Genomic DNA, 23,856 nt, shown 5'->3' on the forward strand with positions numbered 1-23,856 from the left:
GAGAACCACTTGTATGAACATCAAGAGCTCAGATGGAAACCCAGTTCTAAGCAAAGAAGGGAAAGCAGAAAGGTGGAAGGAGTATATAGAGCGTCTATACAAGGGCGATGTACTTGAGGACAATATTATGGAAATGGAAGAGGATGTAGATGAAGATGAAATAGGAGATACGATACTGCGTGAAGAGTTTGACAGAGCACTGAAAGACCTGAGTCGAAACAAGGCCCCCGGAGTGGACAACATTCCATTGGAAATACTGACGGCCTTGGGAGAGCCAGTCCTGACAAACCTCTACCATCTGGTGAGGAAGATGTATGAAACAGGCGAAATACCCTCAGACTTCAAGAAGAATATAATGATTTCAATCCCAAAGAAAGCAGGTGTTGAAAGATGTGAAAATTACCGAACAATCTGTTTAATAAGCCACAGCTGCAAAATACTAACATGAATTCTGTACAGACGAATGCAAAAACTAGTAGAAGCCGATCTCGGGGAAGATCAGTTTGGATTCCGTAGAAATACTGGAACACGTGAGGCAATACTGACCTTACGACTTATCTTAGAAGAAAGATTAAGGAAAGGCAAACCTACGTTTCTAGCATTTGTAGACTTAGAGAAAGCTTTTGACAATGTTGACTGGAATACTCTCTTTCAAATTCTAAAGGTGGCAGGTGTAAAATACAGGGAGCGAAAGGCTATTTACAATTTGTACAGAAACCAGGTGGCAGTTATAAGAGTCGAGGGTCATGAGAGGGAAGCAGTGGTTGGGAAGGGAGTAAGACAGGGTTGTAGCCTCTCCCCGATGTTATTCAATCTGTATATTGAGCAAGCAGTAAAGGAAACAAAAGAAAAATTTGGAATAGGTCTTAAAATCCATGGAGAAGAAATAAAAACTTTGAGGTTCTCCGATGACATTGTAATTCTGTCGGAGACAGTAAAGGACTTGCAAGAGCAGTTGAACGGAATGGATGGTGTCTTGAAGGGAGGATATAAGATGAACATGAACAAAAGCAAAACGAGGATAATGGAATGTAGTCGAATTAAGTCGGGTGATGTTGAGGGTATTAGATTAGGAAATGAGACACTTAAAGTAGTAAAGGAGTTTTGCTATTTGGGGAGCAAAATAACTGATGGTGGTCGAAGTAGAGAGGATATAAAATGTAGACTGGCAATGGCAAGGAAAGCGTTTCTGAAGAAGAGAAATTTGTTAACATCGAGTATAGATTTAAGTGTCAGGAAGTCATTTCTGAAAGTATTTGTATGGAGTGTAGCCATGTATGGAAGTGAAACAAGGACGGTAAATAGTTTGGACAAGAAGAGAATAGAAGCTTTCGAAATGTGGTGCTACAGAACAATGCTGAAGATTAGATGGGTAGATCACATAACTAATGAGGAAGTACCGAATAGGATTGGGAAGAAGAGAAGTTTGTGGCACAACGTGACCAGAAGAAGGGATCGGTTGGTAGGACATGTTCTGAGGCATCAAGGGATCACCAATTTAGTATTGGAGGGTAGCGTGGAGGGTAAAAATCGTAGAGGGAGGCCGAGAGACGAATACACTAAGCAGATTCAGAAGGATGTAGGCTGCAGTAGGTACTGGGATATGAAGAAGCTTGCACAGGATAGAGTAGCATGGAGAGCTGCATCAAACCAGTCTCAGGACTGAAGACCACAACAACAACAACATTGTTATTCCACGCAGTGCCATGAAGAATTTTCCACACATAGGAATTTCATGTGCAACATCGTCACGTTTCACTCTCACTCTATAATTGAAATTACACTCTCGAAGCTGCGCTTAATCTTGATTCTTTCCTGACTGCCTTCTGTGAAATGGAAATACTATAATGAGGCAAGTTAGATGCTCTGATTGTTGACTGAAGTCTTCCGTATCATTAAATTTTCTTATTATATTCGATCTTTCATCATTACTTACTTTCTTAAAACAACTGTAAGTAGTCTTCTTTTAGTTCATGCGACTGTGTCCTTAATTTTTTTTATGATTGTGCTCATTCGCCCTCGTGCTTGCCTTTATCTATCACTATTAGAATATAAAGGTCTCTTTCTTACTCAGATAAAGTACTCATGACTCAGTGTAAATAATAAACTATTAATACTGAAATGAATTGATTATAACGCCTGCATTACTGGACAGTACCAGCAATGCATAATAAAGAAAATTTCTTTGTTTCTTGCTTTAACATTGTTTGCCAATCCACGAGGAAACTAAAACTTAATACACAAAAACAGACAACGCACATTTATTCCGTGTAGCGAAAGGCATTAGCACGTTCTTTTCCTGCATGCCTAATCTAAAATGGATTCGTGGACTATTCATGTTATCACACTTGTCGATAACAACACGGAGTCCTAAATCTCACAGCATACATAACCCGATTTTGAAAAAAGAAAAGGCTTACACACAGCTCGTTCTTCTTCTTTACTTTTTAATTGCCGAATGTTGGTTTGAAGTATTTATTGATAAATGCATGTTACAATCACTCCATCTTTAGTTACTGAATCATGTTTTGGGGTCCCACTGTGAGGTAACGGGCGAGTTGTGGCGCCCTGAAAACAGAAGTTCGGAGTTGGCGTGGCCGCACGGACCGGTCGGCAACCCGGGGCTCGTCAGCGACCGCGTGGTGCCGAACGTTAGCCGGAACGAGAGGGGCAGCCCCAGCGCGTGGTGCAGGCTGACCGCGTGGCTGGGAGTTCCATTTTGACGCTGTGATGAGGACTGTGCTTTGTGTCGATGAAGAAGATTTGTATGCCGGGAGTGCCAAAGATGGCGGACTTTGTGAAATGGCAGACATTTCACAGTTCATGTAGAAATTAATAATAGCCAGAGGAATCCTGATACCTTAAAAGAAACAGGTAGGCTACATTACCTTTATTTACACAACGATCCTGATGGTTTAATCAGATTTTCAGTATCTTTATTAGTTTAAAGTTTAGTATCTGACTGTAAATTATGCAAGTAACATCCAGCAACAAATTTCCAAAATCTAGTCAGCTCATCCGATTTTGTCTATCGACGTGTCTTTAGAAAGCTATTAGTGTAACCCTAAATTGGTATGAATTACAGGCATGTAACTTGAAAAGTACATGAGTTATTGGAGGTCAAATTGGCCAATTACTATTGATCGCGTCAGGCCATAAGTACTCCACAGTTACACGAAAAAACGGTAGCAGCATGTTTATAAATATATTTATTCGTCTATGTGTTTGTTTATATCCGATATATATGGTCAAATATTTACTGTGTTTTAGAAAACACAGAAACATTAGGCTACTGACCTACTTTGTTTCTATTCCTTTCATATATGTTTATTTGATTTGTTTATGTATTTAATAATGTGTGTTAGAGCGTGTTTATGGTCCAGCCTTAGGAATATTTATTTAATTTCAAGTTATTTAAATGTAAATCCAGTAGTTTGTATGCGTTTCAATATGTTTGTGAGTGTGCGTAGGCTTGGAGACATGGCGGGAACGCTCTAGCCAATCACAAAGCTCGTTACTACGGTAGGTGACTACCAAAGTCAATGGAGAGGACACGGGAGAGTGCTGGACAGGGAGGCGCCACGGACGGTCGTCGGAAATACTTGGCTAGTGGAGCAGTTTGAGCGTGGTGGCGGGAGGTAGAAATATTTCGTAGTGCCAACTTGTGCCCTTGTGAGAGTTCCGTGGCTTCTTCTGTGAAGACGTAGTATGCATTTAGAAGTGAATATCTTGCGAGCTGTATTATTGTTCATAACTTATTACGTGAAGTAGGAATCTACTGTTTCTCAGTTATTCAACTTATATTTTATTTAATTGCTGGACCATCGACACCAATAAGTGTTTTTTGCAGTAATAAGCGGCATTCTTAAAGGTACTTCTGCTATCGTACTCATCATTTAAAGTCGTTAAAAATAGTACCTGCAGATATTATTTAATATAAGTGTTTCATTTATAACTTTTTATGTTAGATTAAAAATTCGCAATTGCCGAGTGATAGGAAACTTCGACCATTCGATTCATGTGTATATTTATATTGTATACTGTAGACTGAGCAGTATCTGCCTTGTAATGCGACAACGAAACCAGCCAAAACCTATAATATTTCAACTCTGAGTCTGAGGGTACGTAGTTGAGGGCCAGAACCTTATTTTTTTTAATCCCGCACAACTCGCAAGCTATTACAATCATACCAAACCAAAGAAAAGGGCAATGAGAATAGTAACTAAAAACAGTAACCGAGCTCCTTGTAAAGATCTGTTTAAACTACTGGAGATTATAAACCGAGCTCCTTGTAAAGATCTGTTTAAACTACTGGAGATTCTAACTGCACAATGTCAGCACATCTACCTATTGATACACACATCAGGAAGAACATCACCAAGTATCTCGCAAGTAACAGCTTTTATAATCATGGAACAAGAGCCGGGCTAAACTTACATTTACCGAGAGTAAACAGACAAAACTTTCAAAACAGTAGATTTTTTACTTAGGTACAAGGAAAGAGACAGCTTAAGAAGGTAATTTAAGGCATAGTTCTTAAATAATTCATGCTTTGAAGTACAACATCATTTAGATAACACAGGAAAAGGAATGGTTAAATACTGCCAGTGTTTAATAGTAAACAACTGCCATTGTACCGAAAACTGCCATAGTTCAGTGAGTCTTACTGTAGAACCCCATGCCCAGAATATGAGTTAGAATGTCCTGTCCCCTTTCCTCCAGAGCTAGTCACCTCATTCACTGCGGCTGGGTGTTGAATCAGCTTTTTATGATGGTCCAAGGGGAAAACTAGAAGAATGGCGATATTGCAGTGCAGTGGGTGTGTGGTGTAGGAAGTGACTTGTAATGTGATCCAAATTAATAGTGTGTAAGTCTTTTTTGATATCATTATACATGAACTACATTACTGGTCATTAAAACTTCTGCACCAAGAAGAAATGCAGATGATAAACGGGTATTCGTTGGACAAATATATTATACTAGATCTGACATGTGATTACATTTTCGCGCAATTTGGGTGCATAGATCCTGAGAAATCAGTACCCAGAACAACCACCTCTGGCCGCAATAACAGCTTTGATACGCCTGGACATTGAGTCAAACAGAGCTTGGATGGCGTGTACAGGTACAGCTTCCCACGCAGGTTCAACACAATACCACAGTTCATCAAGAGTAGTGACTGGTGTATTGTGACGAGCCAGTTGCTCGGCCACCATTGACCAGACGTTTTCAACTGGTGAGAGAATTGGAGAATGTGGTGGCCAGGGCAGCAGTCGAACATTCACTGTATCCAGAAAGGCCGGTACAGGACCTGCAACATGCGGTCGTGCATTATCCTGCTGAAATGTAGGGTTTCGCAGGCATCGAATGAAGGTTAGAGCCACGGATCGTAACACATCTGAAATGTAACGTCCACTGTTCAAAATGCCGTCAAAGGGAACAAGAGGTGACCGAGACGTGTAACCAATGGCATCCCATACCATCACGCCGGGTCTTACGGCAGTATGGCGATGACGAATACACGCTTCCAATGTGCGTTCACCGTTATGTCGCCAAACACGGATGCGACCATCATGATGACGTAAACACAACCTGGATTCATCCGAAAAAATTACGTTTTGCCATTCGTGCACCCAGGTTCGTCGTCGAGTAAACCATCACAGGCGCTCCTGTCTGTGATGCAGCGTCAATGGTAACCTCAGCCATGGTCTCCGAGCTGACAGTCCATGCTGCTGCAAACGTCGTCGAACTGTTCGTGCAGATGGTTGTTGTCTTGCAAACGTCCCCATCTGTTGACTCAGGGATCGAGACGTGGCTGCACGATCCGTTACAGCCATGCCTGTCATCTCGACTACTAGTGATACGAGGTCGTTGGCATCCAGCAGGGCGTTCCGTATTACCCTCCTTAAAAAAATGGTTCAAATGGCTCTGAGCACTATGCGACTTAAGTTCTGAGGTCATCAGTCGCCTGGAACTTAGAACTACTTAAACCTAACTAATCTAAGGACATCACACACATCCATGCCCGAGGCAGGATTCGAACCTGCGGCCGTAGCGGTCGCTCGACTCCAGACAGTAGCGCCTAGAACCGCACGGCTACTCCGGCCGGCTACCCTCCTGAACCCACCGTTTCCGTATTCTGCTAACAGTCAGTGTATCTCGACCAACGCGAGCAGAAATGTCGCGATACGATAAACCGCAATCGCGATAGGCTGCATTCCGACCTTTATCAAAGTCGGAAACGTGATAGTACGCATTTCTCCTCCTTACACGAGGCATCACAACAACGTTTCACCAGGCAACGCCAGTCAATTGCTGTTGGTGTATGAGAAATCAGTTGGAAACTTTCCTCATCTCAGCACGTTGTAAGTGTCGCCATCGGCGCCAGCCTTGTTTGAATGCTCTGAAAAGCTAATCATTTGCATATCACAACATCGTTTACCTGTCGGTTAAATTTCGCGTCTGTAGCACGTCATCTTCGTGGTGTAGCAGTTTTAATTACCAGTTGTGTAGTTGATTTAAAGAAGACTGTAAAATAGTTTCCTTTTTCCATTAATATGACATAACTGATTTCTATGGATGAATAAACAGCTGATTATAAACATTCCCTGAATTTGGTACCTCTACGGGATATAATCATCTATGAGTGGCTTCAGCTTGATGAGGTACACCTCAGAAACCTGCGGACTCTCTTCCTCGCGGAACGGAGGCCATTAACGTGCCCAGAGGCGGTGTTAAACGGCATCAGCGTGGAATTGTGTAATGTTCTTGCCCTGTGTGCTTAAAAGCATACTGGGGAGCCGTCGTTACTGATACAGCAGAGGTCGCTGCAGAGGCAGTGAGAGGCGTGAGGAGAGGTGAGCTGGGGGCATAACACGGCAGCTGCGCTGGAGGCCGTGCTTTCCTCTGCCTCTGGCCTCTCCTATCAGAAGGGGAACCGTGTTTATGCTGGCCGCGCCGACGTCCCCAAGGGAACCCCGCTGTTCTCGGGCGGACCACACGCCACACAGCCGGCCGCGTCCCCCGAGGCCTAAGCCGGCTTCCAGGGAGAAGAAACCTAGCGCGGGCGCGGCCAGAGCCGTTATTAAAGGGCACCGCGCAGGCAGCGCACCTGCTGGACACGCCAGCCCGAGCTGGGAAGGGTGCGCACCTGCTGACGTTGACTGCCTACGTGTCAGACCATTTTAGATTACATCCACATCTACATGGATACTGTGCAAATCACATTTAAGTGCCTGGCAGAGGGTTCATCGAACCACCTTCACAATTCTCTATTATTTCAATCTTGTATAAAGCGCGGAAAGAATGAACACCTATATCTTTCCGTACGAGCTCTGATTTCCCTTATTTTATCTTTGTGACCGTTTTTCCCTACGTAAGTCGGTGTCAACAAAATATTTTCGCAATCGGAGGAGAAAGTTGGTGATTGGAATTTCGTGAGAAGATTCCGTCGCAACGAAAAACGGCTTTCTTTTATTGATGTCCATCCCAAATCCTGTATCATTTCTGTGACACTCTCTCCCATATTTCGCGATAATACAAAACGAGCTGCCTTTCTTTGAACTTTTTCGATGTACTCAGTCAGTCCTATCTGGTAAGGATCCCACACCGCGCAGCAGTATTCTAAAAGAGGACGGACAAGCGTAGTGTAGGCAATCTCCTTAGTAAGTCTGTTACATTTTCTAAGTGTCCTGTCAATGAAACGCAGTCTTTGGTTAGCCTTCCCCACAACATTTTCAATGTGTTCCTTCCAATTTAAATTGTTCGTAATTGTATATCCTAGGTATTTATTTGAATTTACGGCTTTTAGATTAGATTGATTTATCGTCTAACCGAAGTTTAACGAATTCCTTTTAGCACTCACACTTTTCGTTAATTAACTTCAACTGCCACTTTCACACCATTTATATATTTCTTCTAAATTGTTCTGCAGTTTGTTTTGATCTTCTGGTGACTTTATTTAGTCGATAAACGACAGCGTCATCTGCAAACAACCGAAGACGGCTGCTCAGATTATCTCCCAAATCATTTATATAGATAAGGAACAGCAAAGGGCCTATAACACTACCTTGGGGAACGCCAGAAGTCGCTTCTGTTTTACTCGATGACTTTCCGTCAATATAACGAACTGTGACCTCTCTAACAGGAAATCACAGATCCAGTCACATAACTGAGGCGATATTCCGTAAGCACGCAATTTCACTACGAGCCGCTTGTGTGGTACAGTGTCAAAAGCCTTCCGGAAATGCAGAAATACGGAATCGATCTGAAATCCCTTGTCAATAGCACTCAGCACTTCATGTGAATAATGAGCTAGTTGAGTTTCGCAAGAACAAAGTTTTCTAAACCCACGTTGACTGTGTGTCAATAGACCGTTTTCTTCGAGGTAATTCATTATGTTCGAACACAATATATGTTCTAAAATCCTGCTGCATATCGACGTTAACGATATGGGCCAGTAATTTAGTAGGTTACTCCTACTAACTTTCCAGTCTTTGAGTACGGATCTTCCGTCGAGCGACCGGTTGTATATGATTGTTAAGTATGGAGCTAATGCATCAGCATACTCCGAAAGGGACCTAATTGCCATACAGTCTGGACCAGAAGAATTGCTTTTATTAAGTGATTTAAGTTGTTTCACTACTCCGAGGATACTTACTTCTACGTTACTCATGTTGTTAGATTTTCTGTATCTACATATTGTTGCGCCACAGGGTGATACACTTGGTAGCTGTGTGAAAGTCTTAAGGTTTTCCCTGGCCGGTGCAGCGCCAGAGTTGATGCCAAGGCAGGCTACTATGCGATATCTAGATTACAATACTAACAGGAAAGAACAGCTAACTACATGTAGCAGAGGCGCACCACCAAGTTAACTGCCACATACCACTCGAGCTGGATGACCGAGGTTCCCATGCAGCTGAGTGATCTCCTTGGGAAGTGAACAGGACGTTATTCTGTTGACCAGATGTAACACGTGTAAATTTCTATTGTCTATTGTCAAAACAAAAAAAAACAAAATGGTTCAAATGGCTCTAAGCACTATGGGACTTAACATCTTAGGTCATCAGTCCCCTAGAACTTAGAACTACTTAAACCTAACTAACCTAAGGACATCACACAACACCCAGCCATCACGAGGCAGAGAAAATCCCTGACCCGCCGGGAATCGAACCCGGGAACCCGGGCGTGGGAAGCGAGAACGCTACCGCACGACCACGAGATGCGGGCTATTGTCAAAACACAATTTATGGAAGATGTTTATATTTTATTAATAGGATTAAGTAAGAATAATTAATATTTGTCATGTTGGAAATAATTGTGGTAGCAGGGAATGTCTGCACCAAAGTATTGTTGGCAGGAGAGACAGTACATTGATATAATTTTAAAAAGGGCGGGAGAGACCGCGTATGGATACATTTTTAGAAAAGAGCGGGAAAGACCGCGCGCATTTATATATTTTGTAATGATAGTAGGGATTGTCTGTACCAGAAAGCATTGTTGGCGAGAGAGACCGCACTTTAGCGTTCCTAAGAAGTCAGTAGCAAGCGAGAAGTGGAGCGAGTCGGTAGCAGGTCTGAAGCGAGAGGTTGAGAGGAGCGGTGTGCCTGCCAGCCACCAGCTGTGATTTACAAGAGATTATAAACGGATGTACAGAGACATCAGCTGACTATTATCAAAATAGGAACTAATATTATTGAATTATTGAGAAACTCAAGACTACTGAAGGTATGTTTGCGCAATGCTAGTTGTAAGATTATTGTAAAAAGAAAGTCCCATTTGAACATTTGTAAAATCATTTCATTCAGAATATAATTAATTTTGCCAGCAATATTAAATTACTGATTATAATCCATTCCAAAAACCATCAACGTAAAAACTTAGCAAAATTATATTGTTGTCAAGAAAAAGTTTAACTATGAAATACGTAACTTCAGTCAAATTAATTAAAGAATAAACGTCATCTTTGTTATTAAAGAATAACGTCAGCTTTGGTAATAAATACAGCCACTTATTATGACAGCCCACCAGCAGCTAATATAGTAAAACAGAGTAAGTATATTCATGTCGCAGTTCGATGTATCAGTCAGATGGCGATCCAGTAACAGTAAAAAAGGTAAGAAACAGTTTTGGGTTATTGCAGGTAACGACTGAGGGCCACGACGACGACACATTCTATGTTTCGTTCAAATAATCAGAAAATCACTTTTAATAAGCAGCATTTAAATTTGTATCCGGCCGGGGTGGCCGAGCGGTTCTAGGAGCTACAGTCTGGAACCGCGCGACCGCTACGGTCGCAGGTTCGAATCCTGCCTCGGGAATGGGTATGTGTGATGTCCTTAGGTTAGGTTTAAGTAGTTCTACGTTGTAGGGACTGATGACCTCAGAAGTTAAGTCCCATAGTGCTCAGAGCCATTTGAATCATTTTTAGTTTCTATGCGAAGATTGAGAAAGAGATTTAATTTCAAAGTGAAGGTTTCATTTGTTATTATTAAGCAAGGGATAGAAATCCTAAGGGAAGGTTTCATAGGTTATTGTAAAAGGAAAGGTTGCGTAACAAAAGAGATATAGAGGAGACGGGAAGGTTTCACAGACACAGTGAAGTAACAACACGTAAGTCATACGCAATAGTAGGTTTTCAGCACGAAGACACTGCAGATATAACCATACTCAAAGGATTTGGGAAACCAAAAAGCACACTAAAGAGTGCTGATGGACCTAGAAAACTAAGCCACGTTCAGTCATTCACAGCACAGCAATGTCATTGGCATAGAGTACCTGCACAAATCGTCGACACTGGAGTATATCTCGGTTGTCCCTCTCCCATCTCCTACTCCGGCGAGTTGTCTGCGACATTCAGTCTTACTTTGGCAGCTATGAGAGACGGGATTCCCACGGGCATCTCACGCCAGGTGCGAATTACGCTCTGTGATTCGTTTTTTGTATGAAAAAAAAAGAGTGCACCAGAGGACATTCTTTCCCAACTGTGTGAAGTCTACAGTGAAACATGTTGACCCTACAACATTTGTGGAATTGGTGCAGACAGTTCCAAGACAGATGTGCAGTCGTCCATGACGAACATCATTCTGGATGGCCATCGGCTTCAGACGAAACGAAAGCGAAAGTGGAAGAAACAATGCTGCAAGATCGGAGGGCGATAATTTTGGAGCTCTGTGAGATGATCACTGATGTCATAAACACCAGCATTGACAAAATTTTGACAGACCATTTAGGGTATGTCAAGGTTTGTGCAAGGTGGATCCCGAGGATGCTTACAGAAGACCACAAACGGGAAGGTGTGGAAGCGACCTATGACTTTCTTGAGGTCTACACAACTGATGGCGAGGAAGCCTTAGACTCTGTTGTCACTGGTGATGAGACCTGAATCCACTGCACAACTCCAGAAACGAAACAACAATGCCATCAGTGGAAACATCCAGCATCACTGAAGCCGCGAAAGCTTAAACAAACACTGTCTGTCAGAAAAGTGATGGCGAGCCTGCTGTGGAGCTAGAAGGGGTTATTGTCGCGAATTTCTGCCTACCAGTACAGTAATTAGTGTGGGACCGCTATTGTGAAACGTTGAAGAACTTCCATCATATGACCCAAAACAAGTGTGTTGTAAACTATTGTCACCGCGACAGGAACGATCACGGTGTTGCCGAGAAAGCGCGGCGGGACCAAACGGAGAGCGGCCCTCGAACGAACAAAGGAACGGAATGGACTGCCACGAAACAACGACGGACGATCGAGAGAGACCTTACGACGACAACATACAAGAAACAACGGAGTAACAGAGACAACCAAACGAATCCAAGGCGTCCACTAGTAATGAAAACAAAGAACAGTAAACACGCTGTATGTTGTCGAGGCGATATGTCAAGTCTCACGCAACGATTAAACTCGTTGGCTGAGCGAGAGGCAGGCGCTTAAATACTCTATCGGGGTCGCCGCTATTGGCCGCTGGAACCACGTGTTCCACCCTCACACTAAATGCGGGCCAGGAGGCGCGCGCCGCCACAGCTTATGGCGCGATGGTGCAGAGACCTCTAGGGGTCTTCAACGTCCATGACGTCTAGCGCGGATTCAAATTCCGCGGCGCGTGGTACCAGAAAGGGAAGAGGCTTGCTTACGAAAGGAACAAGTTTCCATCAGGACAACGCGTGTCCGCGCGTCACCCGTATCGCAATCAATCTCATCAACAAATTCGGATGAGATACTGTCACACACCCGCCCTACAGTCCAGATGTAGCCCCAAGTGACTTCCATTTCTTCCCTGAATTGGAGAAACACTTAACTGGGTCGCATTCACAACCGGAGACGAGCTGAAAGAAGACTTTTAAGCTACCTTCGTGGTGCGGCGGGAGAGTCCTTCGATACAGCTATACAGAAGACAGTACACGGTATGCAATAATTCACTGATCTCAAGGGCGACTACGTCTTAAAATAAGTAAAATTCTAAGCTTTCTGCACGTGTATTATTCCATGCCAATAAAAATGTTTTCCATTGTGAAAAATGATTGGGAATCTTATTTTACTGACAACCCTCGTATGATGCAACAGCCAGCCTGACCTGAAGGGCTTTCTTGCTATTGGCTGCTGCTCTCTTGTCTTCACCTTCACTAAAGAGAAGACTTGTGTACCTCCTACCACCTGGTGTCCAGGAGGTCTAGCTCACGGTACCTGGTCAGCTCCCAAACTACATCTAAGGGGAGCACAGTAGCTATCGACACCAATCCTCTGTCTATGAGGAGACAACGGATTCGCTGGCCGTCTCTCACTGGACGCCTGTACCGTAACTCTTCATAACCAGTACAGCCCTCTGACTGCTGGAGGCGCACCGTCTGCTTGGCGCGTTGAGGCCTCGGCCTGCTGCGTAATCCGGCTACCTTGTCTGTGGCTTGGAGCCACCGCTGGGACGGGAGAGGCCCACGCTGTGCTGAATACTTCTGGACTGACTACAACTCGCGCACAGCCAGCATGAATTTTTGTAGACTTAGAGCTGTAATATCTCGGGCAATAGTTTTTGTAAAGAAATTAAATTTGGCCATCTTGTTGTATTGTACCTCTCTTGTCCGGGGAACAAGTATTAAATATCATCAATTATTTTATATCAAATTATGACACGTGTTTAAAAACTTGTGTTGTCTTCCTGGTTTCAATAGTGGACCGCAAGTCCCCGTCAGTCTGTTCACTCTATTAACAGAGCATAAGAGACTTAAATATTTGACAAGAGAAGGTAACTTCACAGTACGAACACGAACTAATTTAATTACCATACCTTGAATACTCGTTGTTGCTTGCTCGTTGTCTAGGGGTAACTTCTGCATTTGCTGTAATTGTTACTACAATGGGTCCTTGGGTTTGTAATATGCTACGTAAGAACTGATACTGTTTAAAGCTTTCCATATTATATATTTTCGTAATATCATCTTCATGACAATCAGTAGTTCGCCAATATAAGCTTTTCCAACATAAGTCATTGTCTCAAAATGTTCAACAACACGACGTTTCTCAAAGTCGTCCGTTTCTCACGACTTCTCAAGACTCACTGTCTCTTAGACTCACCAAAACGCGACTGTCCCTTAGCGTCACCCGCAAAAACTGTTTCTGCATTAACAATCAAAGACATTACGAAGTACACAGGTTTGCAACATGAACTGAGCATAGATATTTTATACATCACACGTATACACTTATGAAAACAGTACGAAAATTCAATAGAGTTCTCAAATAGTTTTGCAGCAATACATAATACGATTGTCCTGCAAATTATTAGTTTTTGTAATAAGATGATAATATTTCAGTTTATGTTGACGTAATTAAAGTTCATTGTATTTTTATATTAATATAATTGTTCTTTCATGTCGATTCACGGCACCGCATAGCTCGCCAGCCAATGGTATCAATAGCTTCAGTAGTCCGTTACATTACATTGTACAACTTTATGCATTCTCTTAAGAATAATTATAAACAGAGTTTTACGAGCCATATTGAGCCAGAAAATTGTAGGTAAAATCGGTCAATAAAATAGGCGCCCGAAAAACTTTCGAAGTTTTGCGTCTTGCACCTCCTGGTCTACTGGAATGACGAACGTGAAACTTGGCATGTAGTAACCTAACAACACAAGGTTCTTAAATATAAAGTTTCATTTCCGTAGTACTTCCCAGTACTGAATGAGCTAAGCGCAAAATTGAATACTTTGTAAAAACGTAAAAAATGTGGTATTTTAATTCTGAATTTGCTGACGAACTATGTTCTATAAAACATTCCAAGCTGTAGAATTGGAATGAAAGTTGGGGGCGGAAATCAGGCCCGAAAACAAGGTAAACTTCGGATTTGCATATCCAGTAGAGTGAACTCATGACGACAGTGAAATTTAGAGTGCAATAGATCGATAGCACAAAGATATGGAATAAAAAATTTTATTCCCTTACTATTTCCCAATAATCTACAAATTAGTCGAAAAGATGTTGATTTCTATGAAAAGATGAAACCAGGGTATATTCGATACTTCTTTTACAAACAGCATTTTTTTATTAATGCTTCAAAGCCAGTCTCATTCGACCAACTAATTTTAAGCCCCCCACCCTCCCCAGAACAGTGAGTTTAATTTCCAGTAATGGCTAACAACAGAGGCAAAGTAGAAAGAAAAATCGCACTGAGAGGCCTGTTATTCCTCGTTAATCAAAGACGTTTGAAATTAGTTATGGAAAAGTTTTTGTACAAGTAGACCGAATATTTGTAGTACTAACGATAAAAGAATATAACTGTCTATGTTAGGTGTTAATAATTTAAATGTACATAGATTAATATATGTATTTTGTTATACGGGTGCAATGTACTCGGAATAATTGCATTTGCCACTGTACAGATATTGCCCCATTTCAGTCACCAAGTCACTTCATTTGCCAGCAAACTGCTACATATGAAGAAATCATACATTGTTTGAATAATTTTACATCCTCTTTTCGATCCGGACTTTGGACCAGCACTGGCAAAGTTGAAAATAGATTTATATATACATATTTTTTAGTAATAACTCATTCATAAGTCTCAAATTTTCTCAGATTTAGTTCCGAATGGTTAGTAATGCTCCTTTATATGATAAGTCTCAAAGCAGTATACTTCGCATAATGGAACGTTGCAAGTTTTACATTGGTATCTAGTTTCCCGGCGCACTTTCTGTTTCGTGCAAACTACGCCTCTGAGCATTAGCGTACTTTTCTGCGAAAGTTCACTCACAATAACAGCCGGAAAATGTCTCCCTGTGAATCGCAGAGGATTCTCGCCATCGTAACGCCTTCCCCTACGAGCTTTTTTCCGTTCTATAGCATATTTTTCTACAACCTCCCCTACGAGAGAAAGGCTAAACTCTGCATGTGCCATTTTTCGCCCAGTTAGCGACCGGTGGAGAGCATGAACATTTAGAATGCACAAATCCAGAATGTGAAAAAAATACACTCCTGGAAATTGAAATAAGAAAACCATGAATTCATTGTCCCAGGAAGGGGAAACTTTATTGACACATTCCTGGGGTCAGATACATCACATGATCACACTGACAGAACCACAGGCACATAGACACAGGCAACAGAGCATGCACAATGTCGGCACTAGTACAGTGTATATCCACCTTTCGCAGCAATGCAGGCTGCTATTCTCCCATGGAGACGATCGTAGAGATGCTGGATGTAGTCCTGTGGAACGGCTTGCCATGCCATTTCCACCTGGCGCCTCAGTTGGACCAGCGTTCGTGCTGGACGTGCAGACCGCGTGAGACGACGCTTCATCCAGTCCCAAACATGCTCAATGGGGGACAGGTCCAGAGATCTTGCTGGCCAGGGTAGTTGACTTACACCTTCTAGAACACGTTGGGTGGCACGGGATACATGCGGACGTGCATTGTCCTGTTGGAACAGCAAGTTCCCTTGCCGGTCTAGGAATGGTAGAACGATGGGTTCGATGACGGTTTGGATGTACCGTGCACTATTCAGTGTCCCCTCGACGATCACCAGTGGTGTACGGCCAGTGTAGGAGATCGCTCCCCACACCATGATGCCGGGTGTTGGCCCTGTGTGCCTCGGTCGTATGCAGTCCTGATTGTGGCGCTCACCTGCACGGCGCCAAACACGCATACGACCATCATTGGCACCAAGGCAGAAGCGACTCTCATCGCTGAAGACGACACGTCTCCATTCGTCCCTCCATTCACGCCTGTCGCGACACCACTGGAGGCGGGCTGCACGATGTTGAGGCGTGAGCGGAAGACGGCCTAACGATGTGTGGGACCGTAGCCCAGCTTCATGGTGACGGTTGCGAATGGTCCTCGCCGATACCCCAGGAGCAACAGTGTCCCTAATTTGCTGGGAAGTGGCGGTGCGGTCCCCTACGGCACTGCGTAGGATCCTACGGTCTTGGCGTGCATCCGTGCGTCGCTGCGGTCCGGTCCCAGGTCGACGGGCACGTGCACCTTCCGCCGACCACTGACGACAACATCGATGTACTGTGGAGACCTCACGCCCAACGTGTTGAGCAATTCGGCGGTACGTCCACCCGGCCTCCCGCATGCCCACTATACGCCCTCGCTCAAAGTCCGTCAACTGCACATACGGTTCACGTCCACGCTGTCGCGGCATGCTACCAGTGTTAAAGACTGCGATGGAGCTCCGTATGCCACGGCAATCTGGCTGACACTGACGGCGGCGGTGCACAAATGCTGCGCAGCTAGCGCCATTCGACGGCCAACACCGCGGTTCCTGGTGTGTCCGCTGTGCCGTGCGTGTGATCATTGCTTGTACAGCCCTCTCGCAGTGTCCGGAGCAAGTATGGTGGGTCTGACACACCGGTGTCAATGTGTTCTTTTTTCCATTTCCAGGAGTGTATTTCTTGTACCATTTCACAGTCTTACATACTGATCCCAGTAACATGTCACAACGGTCAACTGCGCCCATTCTCGAATATTAGTCTTTCAATACATTGCGGTTTCTTTATTTTTTTGCCAGTATTTCTGTCAGTCTTCCCTGTTTCAACCATTTGTGTTGTATGACTTGTAGGCACAAAATAAATTTCGTGTGACGCCTCCCGTCGGGTAGACCATTCGCTGCGTGCAAGTCTTTCGATTTGACGCCACTTTGGCGACTTGCTCGTCGATGGGGATGAAATGATGATGATTAGGGCAATACAACACCCAGTACCCGAACGGAGAGAATTTCCCACCCAGCCGGGAACTGAACCCGGCCCCTTAGGACTGACATTCCGTCGCACTGACCACTCTTCTTTTTGTTCGTTACTGTTTGTTGCATTTGTTCGGAGCTGACGTCTCATGACACTCGTCACCCGTTCAAGTCCATCGTTGATCCGTTCGCTCAGTTTTTTTTTATTACAGAGGGCAGCTAACCCTCTGGCCGAACACGCTGAGCTACCATGCTGGTTCACTCACGATAACAGCCGGAAAATGTTCCTCGTTTTAATTTCTTCTGCAGTTTTGGCAAGTTGCACCTCTTCTTACGAGCAGTGCCACATGCGGCTGTTCCTTGGTTGTGAAACCAGAGGAACAGGTCCGAGTTGGAGTACCAGTTATCAGCATATAGAATATGACCCTGTTCCAAATACGGTCCCATAAGAGCTGCCACTACATCGCCACTTTTCCCTAAATTGTGGAGTACCAGTTATCAGCATATAGAATATGACCCTGTTCCAGATACGGCCCCATAAGAGCTGCCACTACATCGCCACTTTTCCCTAACTTGTGGAACTCATTTGCTGTTGTTGCTCCTGTATATGCAATAAAATCCAGAACATAGCCACTCTGGCAGTCACACAATACAAATGTCTTTATTCCGAATCTACTTCGCCTGGTTGGAATAAATTGCTTAAAAGATAATCGTCTTTTGAACAGCAAGATACTTTCATCTATACAAAGCTTGTGACGTGGACGAAGTGAATTAAGAAACGTCTTAGGAACTTTGGCAACAATCGTCCTCATTTTAAATAGACCGTCGCCTCCAGTACTCGCAGAGTTGCTGCTGAAGTGTAGCGTTCCAAGAAGTAAACAAATGCGGTCTCGAGACATAATTTCGCTGAAAACTGGTGTGAACCAATAATCAATTAATTTTAAATTCGAGAATTCACAGGTTCAGTAGTATTTTCTCCGGTGTAAACGTAAAAACGATTTGTTTCGTCTGCAATAAATTGCAACAGTTCTTCAGACATAAATATCACAAAATATGAAAGAATACTTGGGTCAGTATCTAGTTGACATTTGTGTCCTGAACTCGAATCATCAAAGTAATGGTTTAACGGCTGGAAATCGGTTTCCTTCCAGTCAGACGTGTCACTTGAGCGCGTTTTTTTCCGAACCGTTTCACCGTCACTTTCTGATCCCTTGGATTCAGACGAACTACTGACTGTAATACTTGCTCTCCACTCTGATGTAAAGGGCTGAGGACTACGGCTTCGAGATTCCGTTGAAAACTCATAACTGCTAGCAACATCAGATAGTTCACACTCACTGTCGCTCTTAGTGAGCATATCCACGATCTCTTCATATGTGCAACCACGGCAGCATGAAATTTCTCCAATATAAAACAAGAAATCTGACGAAAACAAGGGAAGCGAAACAAAATTCTGCAAAGCTTGAACACAGAAACAAATATAAAAGCACTATCGAACTATGCAGTCAGATCAGTGAACAGCTACTGCAAGAGTAGGGCGGAAAGACAGCTCTGCGTGTTTACACGTCTGTCGCACTCAGGTATGACGTCCCCAGCAGTCAAAGGGATAGCCACCACGTGCAGAGCAGTTCTGTATCTTATCATGGAGCCGTCTGCAAATAAAAGAGAGCGCCCCAATAACATGCTAGTCATGCTGCTGGCCTTCAGGACGCAAGGGCAACATCGGCTGTGAGTCAAAAAACAAGGGAAGCGAAATAGAATTCTGCAAAGCTTGAATCTCCTGTGACATAAGTGCCCACTGCATGTGAAGCCCCCTCATATTTGTAACCACGACTGAGAGACGTGCACGTATCAGTTCATAATGGCGTGGCTAGTGCCCTTCTGCTCGCACAGCTAATGCCATCAGTGAAGAAAAAATTGTCCATCCACGAATAATACAAGGGGGGACCCAAAAGTAACCGGAATCGTAATGCTGCACATCGTGTACTTGTAGTAGATGGTTGTGCCGCCAGAGGGTTGTAGTAGGAGCTCTGCTGAGTCATTCTGCCACGCTGCGTCACCCAACAGTAAGAAGCGTGGTTTCTTTGGCAGTTCTTTGAGTGTTCCTACAGTGCAGACGCGACACGAGGAAATGGCTAGTTCTTACGAACAACGTGCGGCAGTGAAGTTTTGTTTCTTGCTCGGCAAGAACGCAGCAGAAACTGTTGCGATGATGCAGACAGCCTACAAAGACCATGCTCTTAGTAAAACGCAAGTGTACGAATGGTTTTCTCGGTTTAAAAAGGGAGAAATGGTGGTTGAAGATCAGCCCCGTTCCGGTCGACATTCAGCTGCTCGAAGCAAAGACAACATCGACAAAATACGTGATCTCATCCGTGAAGATCGACGCAGGACAATCTACCAACTCGAGAACTTGTTCAGGTTGTCCTGGAGCTCAATTCAGCGCATCTTGACCATCGATTTGGGGATGCGAAGAGTGTCAGCAAAATTCGTGCCGAAGCTTCTTACTGGAGATCAAAGGGATCGTCGCGCTCAAGCCTGTCTCGAAATGAAGGATGCGTTCAAAGATGATTAAAATTTTTTCAACAAAATCATTACAGGTGATGAGTCATAGTGCTACGGGTACGATCCAGAAAGTAAACAACAGTCATCACAATGGAAGTCACCTGGTTCACCTCGACCAAGAAAAGCTCGACAAGTGAAATCGAATGTGTAAACGATGTTGATCTGTTTTTTTTGACATCAAAGGGATTGTACACACTGAATTTGTCCCTGAAAACCAGACAGTAAACCAACATTTCTATTTGGAGGTTATGAAACGGCTTCGCAGAAGTTTGTCGCGAAAATGTCCGGCTTTGTGGGATTCTGGCGTGTGGTTCCTGCATCACGACAACGCTCCCGCGCACACGACTCTCAGCGTTCGCCAGGTTTTGGCCTCAACGAAGACGACTACCTTGACCCACGCACCCTATTCGCCTGATTTGGAACCCTCGGACTTCTTCCTAATCCCGAGTATGAAAAGGGATTTGAGAGGGAAGCGTTTTGTGGAGGTGGAAGACGTAAAATGCAATGAACTTTTGGACAAGTGTATTAATGCTAGTGGAGAGTACTTCGAAGGAGATTAAGGTTGTATTTGAAAACAATAAAGTATATGCTTTCTAGGGAGAAATTCCGGTTTTTTTTGGGTCCCTCCTCGTAAATGTCTAATCTGCTAACAAGAACAAAGAATGTGTGTTCTGTTAACAGTGTCTTAGTAGTTGATCTGTACAGTCGACAGATGCTTGGGACTCGTAGATATCATAGCTCTGGCTCTCTACAGTATACAAGTAGCATAAAAATGTGTGTCATAAACTTCAAGGATTCATTCTTCTTTTCTACATGGATCCGAAAATCCTTTGTTAGTGAGATTTGAAATGGATTCCCAGTAGTGCCTTCAGGTCGTATAATTCACCTCAAATGTGCATATTCATCGTGGCAGCTGTTTTGTTTTGTCCGATTGTCTTTTGTTCTGTTTTATAGCAACTTCCATGACAACACGTCATATCGATGTCTTCAGTGTCCAGATGACGGATATGCGGCGTAGCACATGGCAGTACTGACGCAGCATGTGAACTTTTTGCTGAATTTTATTCTAGGAAGGAGTTAGGTTGTGCAAGAACGTTTGTACGAGTCCACCAACGTCTGCGAGACATGGGCTGGTTTGTGAAGAGAGTTGAGATGGTGAGCTTCAAGGACAATCTCTTCGTAGTTTGCCTGAAATTCTATCAACTACACAAGATCTGCAAGAAGGTGAAGCGTTAATCATGTGAATATCTGGAACTTTCTGGATGCAAGTTTTCGTTACCTGTATCAGCTTCATTGAGTGCAAATACTAAATGCCAGTGCCAACAATAACTATCAATGCATTTTAGGTAAGTGTTCCGCCATTCTTAGGGTGAACTTTTTTCATTGATGAGACTGGCTTTTTACATGCTAGGACTTTCACTTACCATAACAATCACCTCTGGAATTATGTAAAACCTTATGAATTGTTAAAAGACAAACGTCAACAGACTTTCATTCTGAACGTGTGTACTGGAATCATTCAGGATCATCTCACTGTCACCTATCCCTTTCCGGAACGTCTTACGGGACACCCGCGTTTACAATTTTTCATATATGAGTGGCTACATTTACTTGATGATGTAATTCTAGATGTCATTCAACGAATGTAGTTCTCAAACTATGGTGCTCCACCTCACTTTACACGGATAGTTCGCCAGTATGTCGATAACCAATTTCCGAACATGTGAATTGGTCTGTCCGATAGCCATACTTCGATTTTTTTTTTTTCGTATGGGGACATTTAAAATCCTTTGTGTATTCTACTACCGTATGCAATGTCGATGTTCTGAGGGAGTGTATCCAAAATGGATTTTACCACAAACGGAACACACCAAGGACTTCCAACAACGCACGGCGAAGTACAGGGGTAATGCAAGCAAGGGGTGGTCACTTCGAGCATTCTGTAAAAATTTAATTTTTTTTGATACATGTAAAATTTTTGTTCCATGAATAATTTCATACTTCCATTACAAAAGAATTTAGTACCCGTTTCCTTCCAACCATTAACTAATGTTTTGATGTCAACAATAAATCCCTTCAGTTTCTGACAAGTTCATATTTTATACACTCTGTAAACTCCGCAAGCCGCAGTACAGTACAAGTATTGTCAATATTCTTACCGATTGCATTCGCCTACAGAGCGAGAGAAAAATGACCGTGTGACACTGTGAACGCCCTTAAGCTATGTTATCTCATCCTCAGAATCATTCAGAAAGATTGGCAGCAGACTAATGGAGACTAATGGTAGCACAGTCTTCTTTGGAGACATGTTTGCTAAATTTATCCAACAGAGTTTTAAGAGATATACCTCGACTTTATTACAAGGATGCTCAGTTAAATGCTGGACCATTTCTGTTACACAAAGTGATACAGTTCACAAGGGTGGGCACACTGAGGCACAGAGTATATCGCAAGCCTACACATACAGACAGGTATCTGCACGCTCAATCCTACCACCACCCAGCCCAGAACAAGTTGAAATGATTCAAATGTCTCTAAGCACTATGGGACTTAACATATGAAGTCATCAGTCCTCTAGACTTAGAACTACTTAATCCAGCTAACCTAAGGACATCACACACATCCATGCCCGAGGCAGGATTCGAATCTGCGACCTTAGCAGCAGTGTGGTTCCGGACTGAAGAGCCTAGAACCGCTCGGCCACAACATCCGTCAGAACAAGTCGGTCATACGTTCTTTTACAATCCAATCTCAGTGCCTGTGATGGTCAAAACACAACATCTGAGTCTAAAAGGCTACGCACAACGTTTCTAGCCAATGGTTACAATCATAAGTCGATCCACACAGCCTTTGCGACGAATACAGTTACGCAACATAAGCAAGAAATAGACAATGTGCAGCCTGAAGTGTGCTTACCTTACGTGAAAAATGTCACTAACCGATTAGGCAAACACCCTTTGGGGTGCAGCCTGTCTTCTATAGTGGCCTCAGGATCCGGGACATGGTAGGCTCCACTAAGGACAAGAAGGATGCATTGCACACAGCAGGCTTGTAAAAGGTGGAATGCAAATGTGGAGAGGCATACATAGGCGAGACTGGCAGGCCAATAACAACGATCATTCGAAAACACGAGCGCTATATTCGTCTAGGGCAACAACAAATCCACAGTGGTAGAACATCAAAATGGTTCAAATGGCTCTGAACACTATCGGACTTAACATCTGAGGTAAATCAGTCCCCTAGACTTAGAACTACTTGAACATAACTAACATAAGTACATCACACACATTCATGCCCGAGGCAGGTTTCGAACCTGCGACAGCTGGACGGTGTGGCCGAGCGGTTCTAGGAGCTTCAGTCTGGAACCGTGCGACCGCTACGGTCGCAGTTCGAATCCTGCCTAGGGCATGGATGTGTGTGATGTCCTTAGCTTAGTTAGGTTAAAGTAGTTCTAAGTTCTAGGGGACTGATGACCTCAGATGTTAAGTCCCATAGTGGTCAGAGCCATTTGAACAATTTTTGAACCTGCGACCGTAGCAGCAGCGCAGTTCCGAACTGAAGCGCCTAGCGCTGCTCGCCATAGTGGCCGGCACAGAACATCAGCAAGACTGCCGAAAAGAAATAAAACTCAGCAAAGCCCATGTGTTGGCCAAGCATACTGTTATGACGAAACGCAAAATCAGAGAGGCCATCGAAATACTTAAACACCCTAAGAACATGAATAGAGAGGATGGACTCAAGCTTACCCCAACTTGGCTGCCAGCAATCAGAGTCCAACAAAGCGCATTGTCGTTGGCCCCCGGTAGCTGAGTGGCCAGAGCGACAGAATCCCAAGGGCCTGGGTTCGATTCCCGGCTGGGACGGAGATTTTCTCCGTTCAGGGACTGGGTGTTGTGTTGTCCTAATCATCATCATTTCATCCTCATCGACGCACAAGTCGCCGAAGTGGCATCAAGTCGAAAGATTTGCACCCGGCCAATGGTCTACATGATGGGAGGCCCTAGTCAAACGACATTTTATTTTACCGCACTGTCAACACGAGGCACGAGCACTACCGGCGAGTAACCACCGCTGCGCGGCCTACGTCCAGCACATGATAAACAGGAGCCAACCACAT

This window comes from Schistocerca cancellata, chromosome 8 (assembly GCF_023864275.1).
Source record: "Schistocerca cancellata isolate TAMUIC-IGC-003103 chromosome 8, iqSchCanc2.1, whole genome shotgun sequence".
Lineage (NCBI taxonomy): Eukaryota > Metazoa > Arthropoda > Insecta > Orthoptera > Acrididae > Schistocerca > Schistocerca cancellata.